The sequence below is a fragment of the Orycteropus afer genome, unplaced genomic scaffold (genome assembly GCF_000298275.1).
Source record: "Orycteropus afer afer isolate SDZICR_OR568_19922 unplaced genomic scaffold, OryAfe1.0 scaffold00695, whole genome shotgun sequence".
NCBI classification, from domain to species: domain Eukaryota; kingdom Metazoa; phylum Chordata; class Mammalia; order Tubulidentata; family Orycteropodidae; genus Orycteropus; species Orycteropus afer.
Window position 1 is genome coordinate 520,260 of NW_006922282.1, and position 8,556 is coordinate 528,815.

Genomic DNA, 8,556 nt, shown 5'->3' on the forward strand with positions numbered 1-8,556 from the left:
TCAGTAAGTACTATGTGAGAAAAATACTTTCAAACACTGAACTCACATGTACCAACAATTATGAAGATGGCCCAAGACCAAACAATGTTTTGTTTGATATACATAAGGTCACAATGAATTGGAGTTGATTCAAAGGCAGTAATTTTCAGACTAGGACTCAAATGAGACAACATAAGGCATTATCATTCTGTCTTCCATAATCCTCACCTTTTTTTCACCCTTTTGCAAAATTCTGTCATGCAATCTCAGCCGTCATTTCTATCACCAAGGCCATATTTTCAAATTACCAGTGATTCTTCTTTGCTTCCAAGTTTTGCATTCCAATTACCAGTAATAAACACATTTTAAACATTCCTGCAATTCTATGCAGTATGCATGAAAATTTTTTTCCAGAACACTTGTCAATACTATTTATCTCTTCAAATTTGCATATAATTATCCTATTGTTATCTAAACAATTTAAAATGGTTTCATCTCTATATGATATTGGTGACCTTGGTTCTTTTTTAAACTTACTGAATATATTTGATTACCATATATAGCTTCTTAGTTTTGTGAGCTTTTAGATTACATTTAAAAGTTTAACATGTGTATAGCTCTGCCATTTTAAAATATTGGACATTCTGATGTCATTGTTATCCAAGGTGTAAATCTATGGTCTACTTTACAACTACTAAAACTTCAACATTGTGGGCTACTCCATTTAGTGCACAGTGGTCTTTGAATATGAGCATAGATAATTACAAAGCCGGTAGTTACACAGTTGCTGCTAATGACAACAGGAGAATACTACTTTTAACTTAGAAATGGTGAGGGGAGGAGTAAAGGATAAAAGAACAAAATAATTGTGAGTTTCGGTAGAAGGATGTAAGCCGGCTACAGACCTTTACTAAAAGATAGCTGGAGAATAAACACCCCTTACCATACTTAATTCCCTCTGTCTGCTCTTCTGTAAATTCCCCTAGTGAGCAAATCTAACCAGAAGCTAACATCAGTCTGTTCCTTGATACAGTCCTGGAAGCTTAGAATCCAGGCCTTAGTACAGACTAGAAAATAGATATGATGGATCTGGGGATTTCAACAAAAGATATTCTACATTCTACACATCATTTGTAAAAATAAAAATCCATTGCCTTTGAACCGACTGACTCAAGGCAACCCCATCTGTTACTGATTAAAACTGCTTCATAGGGTCTTCTTGGTTGTTACTGTTATGGAAACAAATCACCAGGCCTTTCTTCCATGAAGCCCCTGGGTGGGTTTGAATCACCAACCTTTAGGCTACTATTTGAGGAAGGCATCCTGTGACATTGGAAGCACATTCATAGATCCTTTTAATCTAATTGTTTTGAGGCAAGTTGTTTTTCCTAAACATATGGATCATATATCTTATATTGCTAAAACATGTCAGTCATTACTACTAAGTGGTTACCTTTCTTCTTTGCCTTATTTCTTCTTTCTTTCTAAATTCCCATTATCCTTTAATTTATATCATTCGCATGTATCTCTGTGTGTGTGTGTGCATGTGTACGTGAGGGACAAAAATTTCATTACTTTATCCTCTGTACAATAGTCTTGATAACTTTTCAGGCTATTTTCAAGTTCATAAACTAGTTTTTATTCCACTGTTTAAATTTCCATTAGATTTTAAGTGTAAACAGTAATCTGATCCCTTAGTAACTGTTCATACTTCTATGGTCAATCATCATTTCCATATTTTACTTATTAATCTTTTTTTTTTTAATCTTGCAAAGTTAATTTTCATACATGTGGTACATGGTCCTTTATATTTTGAGTTCAACAATTGCATACATGGATTTATCACCATTAAGAAATCTTATTTAAATTAAACAAACCTAAACAAATATCAGATATGTACAGGTTTTTTAGTTTAACCTATAATTTAGTCTATGATTATATTAATTAGAAATTCCTTACAGACATTATATAAAGTGACAAACAAAACAGTTGTCATTAAGTCAATACCAAAGTATGGCAACATCACGTATAGAACTCTGCTCTGTAATATATTCAATGGCTGATTTTTTGGAGGTAGATTGCCAGGCCTTTCTTCTCAGGTGTCTCTTACTGGATTTAAACCACAAATGTTTTGGTTTGCAGTCAAGTGCTTAAATATTTATGCTACCCGAGGACTCCATATAAAGAAGCAACAATAGAAAATCATTGAATAATGCAAAATAATATATAAAAAAGACAACATAAATATGTAATTGGAATAAAATGAATTTTAATGAAGACAATATTGAGATATCATTTAGTATTTTGTTAACTTATTAAAAATCATCTTAAAACACAAAACCCACTGCTATTGAGATGATTTTGACTCATAGGAACTCATAGGATTTCCAAGACTGTAAATCTTTGTGGAAGCAGACTGCCTCATCTTACTCCCACAGAGCAGCTGGTGGGTTCAAACTACTGACGTTATGGTGGCAGTTGAATGCCTTAACCATTGCACCACCAGAGCTCCTTATAAAATATATCAGTAAACATTAAAACATCATTCAGTTACAGTTGACATAAATACTAGCAATGAATGTTGTCCAAGTAATTGTTTAAGGCATGTTCTAACTCACTTTTTATTCAGAATATTTGTTTAATTCTTACTATATCCCAGTAGATTTCTAGGTAGATAAACTATAACAGTGGCATGTATTCATATTATAATTTACATGATTTTAAAGTAACAAAATTTAAAATTTCAACCATTGGAAACAATAAAAAAGTTTACAGTATGAAAATATGTCAATAATTCAAATTACATTCACAGATTATCTCCAAATACAACATGTCACCCATGACAAAAACAATATTGGGTTGAAGTCAAGATTAAAAGGAAAAAAAAAAAAAATTTGAATAGTAGCATCATAGGAAGAACTGTTTGAGAATTAGTAAATATTATGCACAACACAATTATAATTGCATTTATCTTATATTTAGCAGTAAATTCTAAAATAATTAACTTCATAAAATACAAACCAAATGTCTCAATCCAATCAACATAAATAAGGCTTCTATAGACCTGATTGTGCATCCTTAAGATACAAATCTATGTTGATCTTCAATGAAGGTTAGGACAAAAGCAATGAATAAGGAGAGTATTTTATGCTTCCCAAATTTTTATTCTTTCTTCATAGTATTTACACTACTTCACAAAGTCTACATTGAATAATAGTAATATTTTCAATGTGTATAAATCCAAGTATTTCTCTCTTGTAAAATGCTGATGAGGTATCTTGCATATTATTTTGCTTCATAAAATTAAATATTACCAAAGAAGACATTATACCTAACTACCAAAGTACTAAATGTAATTAAGTAATTGGAATGCAAAGTATAAGGTTATGAATGTTATTCACAAAATATTTTTGGAAAGCCCAGAAGTATAACGTAGACAAACACTTTGCTTTGGCCATTAAAAACTAGTTAATTTCTCTTTCCAGTTAAATAATTGTCTAGTCAATAGATTTGTGTTGAGTTCTTAGGAATTGCTTTGTACATTTGCATATGAAATTTCATAATTATATTTACTTATTGCTATCTTTTATCTTGCAATAAATCCATATGCCTATTTCAAATAATTAATATCTAGCATCAGTAGTTCATGCTTTTGAGTATATCTCATTAAAATTGCAGCAGGAATTTTACCTATGTTAGATAATTATTATTCCCATGCTAACTTAAAATTCTTATGACATTTGCTGTTTACAGCACTGAAGTTTGATACTTGTTAAGTAAGAACACAATCTATGTGTACACATGATCCTTGATTTCACAATGTTCTTGGTCATCAGTGACATTGGAACAGAAAGCTATTAGTCTTCATAACCTTAGGAATGAAGCAAAAGCCTTTTAGGAAAACTTGACTAAATACTAAGGCTTACATCACACTATATTACATATCTGCTTAGAAAATTACCAAAATGGGGATCAGCAGAAGAAAAAAAAATGACATTGCATTTCTAGGATTGCTATTTAAAAATATCATAAATTGGATGGTTTATAAGTTTAAAAACATATTTTCTCACAATTCCTGACTTTCAGGTCAAGGTATCACCCATATTGATGCCTCTGTGACTTTGATAGGGAATATATTTCATACCTCCCTCTCCACATCTGGTAGCTTCAGGCGTTCCTTGGCTTGCAGCTGAAGCATCCCATAGCACTCTTCACTCTGTCTCTTTTATTTACTTGTATTTTAATAAAGATACTCAGATATGGTTAAAGTCAGCTCATGTGAACTTAACTGATAACATCTGTAAAAAACCCTGTTCCTAAACAGGTTCATGTCCACAGAAACAATTGTTGAGACTTCAACCTATTCTTTTGGGGGGCATAATTCAATTCATAACAAAGGCCTGTATTAATTTCAGTCTAATATACAGTATTCAAAGGCATCTAAGTGTTAAAGAGAAGAAACTTTAGACATATTAGAATAACATACAATATTCAGTCATTTAAAAAATTTTAAAACAGACAAGTCCATATTTGTGTATATAATTATAAAACAATATATCAACAAAGATACTCTTCAAGTTCAAAATAAGTTAGCGGTAGAATCATTAATTCATTAATCTTATTAGTGCTAGAGCATTATAATATCCTAAAATTAATTTTTCTTCTAAATTGTACATATATGTAAGAGGTAATAGTGGTTAAAAACATATAACTCATACTCTGAAAGGAAGGTCAATTATTTCATTGGAAAAAATATTTTGAAAATAATAAAACCAAGAAATAATAGAAGGTAAAAATCTTCCTTTTCCTTTTTCCCAGTAAATTTTACTTAATATCTTTTTTTTCTAAAATGATTTATTTGTTGCAATTTTATAATTTACCTAACCAGAAGGCTGGCGGTTCAAACCCACCAGTCACTCCTCGGAAGGAAAATGGGACAATCTATTTCCATAGTAATACTGCCTTGGAAACCCAAGGAGGGGTCCCTGTGAGTCAGGTCTGACTCAATGGCACATAACAAGAACAAACTGAGTCAAAAACCTATAGTATAAATGTTTCATATATATATATATATATATATATATATTCCTATGACTATTTATATATTCCTATCTATATATATCCTATCAAGATATAGATTCTTATCTATATTTATATCTGTATATATATAGAGAGAGAGAGAGAGAGACAGAGACAGAGAGACAGAGATATTTCTATCTATATGTAGACATAGTTTTTCCCTATAAATAGTATTTGTTAAATTGCTAACTCTTTTGCAATTTTTTTTTCCTATTGCAATTATTTTTCCAAAGTTTGAATGGACAATACCAAAAAGGGAATGCTAACAAGGGGCATATCAAACAAGTCTGCATAAATTGATTCTCTTTTACTGGTCAGTGTGAGCTAGAGAAATGTATGCCAAGCTGCTTTTGTAAAGATTCACACTCTTGGAAACACTCTGGGTGGCATAGCTACAGGTTGGGAAAGACTTGAAGACCATGTGCTTGGTCAGTGAGAATATTCATTTTCAAAATGTTGAGTAAGGAGTAGATAGTGAAGCGAAATTTAAAAAAATAAATCATAGCAACTATTTCTGCAATTAGAATAAAATTTAAATAATTTTCCAGCTTTCTATATTTTATGCAAACCTAAAATGTTGGAATGATATAAACACATAAGTATAGTAAGTGCTAAAGTTTATACAGAGGCAAGAAAACCACAAAGCTATATGGAGAGGTAATTAACACAATAAGAAATGTCTCTCGTGTTATTTCTCTAATAACATTCATGAATTTATTGCTTAAATGAAAGTAAGTTTGCTTGACTGATTGTCACTTGTGCTGACTTAGATAGTAGAAAGTACATGCATGACTATCAATATACATTCAAGGAAGATTTGTTACAGGGACAGTATGGTTCCTCAGTAGCACCAAAGCTTAATGACTCGTTAGTGAATTCTGGGACACCCAGCATTCAGGGTCTTTTCTTAAACACACAGGATACGGTTCCTCTAAGGATGACAAAGCAAAACACCTAGGTGATAGCAGTCTCAAGGCTCAGTCTCATTCTGAGAGGAAGATTTTGTGACTCTCTAGTAAAGTAGTCAAAACCAGATGTGTGAGCAGGCTCAATAAACAGAAATCAAGATAGCCTAATAGTAACCAGGGGATAAACACACACATGAACATTTCTTTTTTTCATATTATTTATTCAATTGAAAATATCATGAAACTAGCTATTAGGTGCTTGTATTTTAAGTGTCCTTTACATAATTATTTTACATGCAAACATTTTTATATACCAGCAATCAGATTCTATAAAGTGTCAGACTCAAGCAGAGCTTCATTCATTAATAGTTATGAATTTTATTTTAGTTTATTCAAGGTCAGCACTGTGGTTCTAGGTAGCCTCAAAAATAAGTAGAGTTTCAAGAGAACAGTTGAAATAAATTCTGTACTAATAGCAAGGAGAAGAGGAGGAATAGTTCTCTTCTTGAAGAAAAATAAGATTTTCCCTTTTAAAGAGCTTGGCAGTAATCAACTTCTGTAAACCAACTTTTTTGGCCTTGTTTCTTAGCCCATATATGATGGGATTAAGGGAAGGAGGTAACATAATATAGAAAGCAGACAGAATGTTATCTATGAAGGATGCAGACCCTAGAATAGGTTTTAGATAAGCACCAAAGCCAGTTGAGAGGAACAATACGACCACTGCTAGGTGTGGCATGCAGGTGGAATATGCTTTTGACTGTCCTTCTATGGATGGGATCTTCCTGACAGTAGAGAAGATGTAAGTGTAGGAGACAATAATGCAAATAAGGCAGCATATATGTAGAACTACATTAATGAGAACAAATACAATCTCTGCAGTTACATGCTTTGAGCAAGAAATAGCTAACAACAGAGGAATATCACAAAAGAATAGTTTAATTTCTCTGAGTCCACAGTAAACAAAGAAAAGGTACCTGCTGTGTGTATCATAGACATCATACCACTGCTGAGCCAAGATAGAGATGCCATCTGTACATACGGGGCCTGTTCATGATGACTTCATAATGCAGAGGATGGCAGATTGCAATATAGCGGTCAATAGACATTACAGTTAAGAGGAACAGCTCTGTCATCGCTGAAAAGGCCACCAGAAGGACCTGGGCAGCACAGCCAAGGAAAGAGATGGAGTTGTTGTGGGTCAAGGAATTAATAATTGTTTTGGGCACAATAGCAGAAATGAGGCAAAGATCAGAGAAAGAGAGATTCCTTAAGAAGAAGTACATGGGTGTATGGAGGTATGGGTCCAAAGTGGTTATAGTGATAATGAGGCCATTCCCCATGAGGTCTGCCAGGTAAATTACTATGAAAATCCCACCTTGAAAGTCCTGAAGCTTCCATGGTCCATCAAAACCCGTAAGAAGAAATTCTGTCACCACTGAGATATTGTTCATTCTTCATAGAAAATTCTACATTAAAAAAATAGATATGGTATGATTAAAATACCAAGAATACTATGTGCTCCTATGTAATGTTCAATACACATCAACTAATTTAACCAAGAGCCTTTATGGTAAATTCTTTCTGTCCACAAAAAAAAAAAAAAAAATGTTTATTGTTCATATGTACCAGATGTACTCTGTTTTATCAAGTTTTCTGTTTCTGTGTCTAACTGTTAAACTGAGTACAAGCATATAAACAGACTGTTTACTATGGTAATTCTTTGAATTGGAACGAAACAGCCTGTGCATCAGAAAGATGGACTTTAATTGATATGGGATAGGAAAAAAGCAAAAAAAAAAGAAAAGAAATCTTCATTTTTCCCATGCTATTACCTCTTTCTGGGAACTCTGGTAGTGTAGTGCCTAAGGCACTTGACTGTCAGGTCTTAATCAATGGCATATAAGATCAACAACATAGCCTCTTTCCATTTTACTTTGCAATTTTTTTATTTATCCAACTGATTATGTAATTTGCAATTAGACTTTATTTTTATATGTCTGTGTTATAAATGCAATTGACAAAGTCTAAGTATCCCTTGTTAAACTTCGTTATTTTCTTCTTACTGTAAGTGTCTCTCGTATCTTCTGAGATATTCAGATAATTGCTTATAATTGATAAAATGTCATTTTTGCAGAGTTTCTTCTTTTAGGCTTCTGAGCTTCTCTATTCTCTCCCCTGACCATCTTACATGCTTTCAGTTTTCTATGTCTTAGAGTTTCTTAAAGATATTTTTTTCCCCTTCATATGGCCCCAAGATTCCTACTTTTTTCCCTGAATAGCATACTTTCTTCCTCTTTCTATATCTCCTGCTTTATTTTTGAATAGTGTAGATTGGTAAAAAATAAGTGAACATGGGAAATATTATTTTGGCCATAGGAAGAGAGAAAACATTTTGCTCACATATTTCAATGGAATAAAACCACTCAAAACTATTCATTTAAAAACCACATCCATTTAAGTCTTTTCAAATATATCTGAATGGTGATGTTGATTAATTGCCATATTATTGTGATCTATATAGGTTCTAAACACTGTGACTATCTTATGGTACCCTCAGTATATTCCTTATGAACAAATAGAATATTAT

General features: G+C 32.3%; 1 pseudogene; it reads right to left on the minus strand.

The window, feature by feature from the left end:
• Positions 1-6,435: 6,435 nt before the first annotated feature.
• LOC122151768 lies at positions 6,436-7,420 on the minus strand (annotated as a pseudogene).
• Between the last annotated feature and the right edge of the window lie 1,136 nt (positions 7,421-8,556).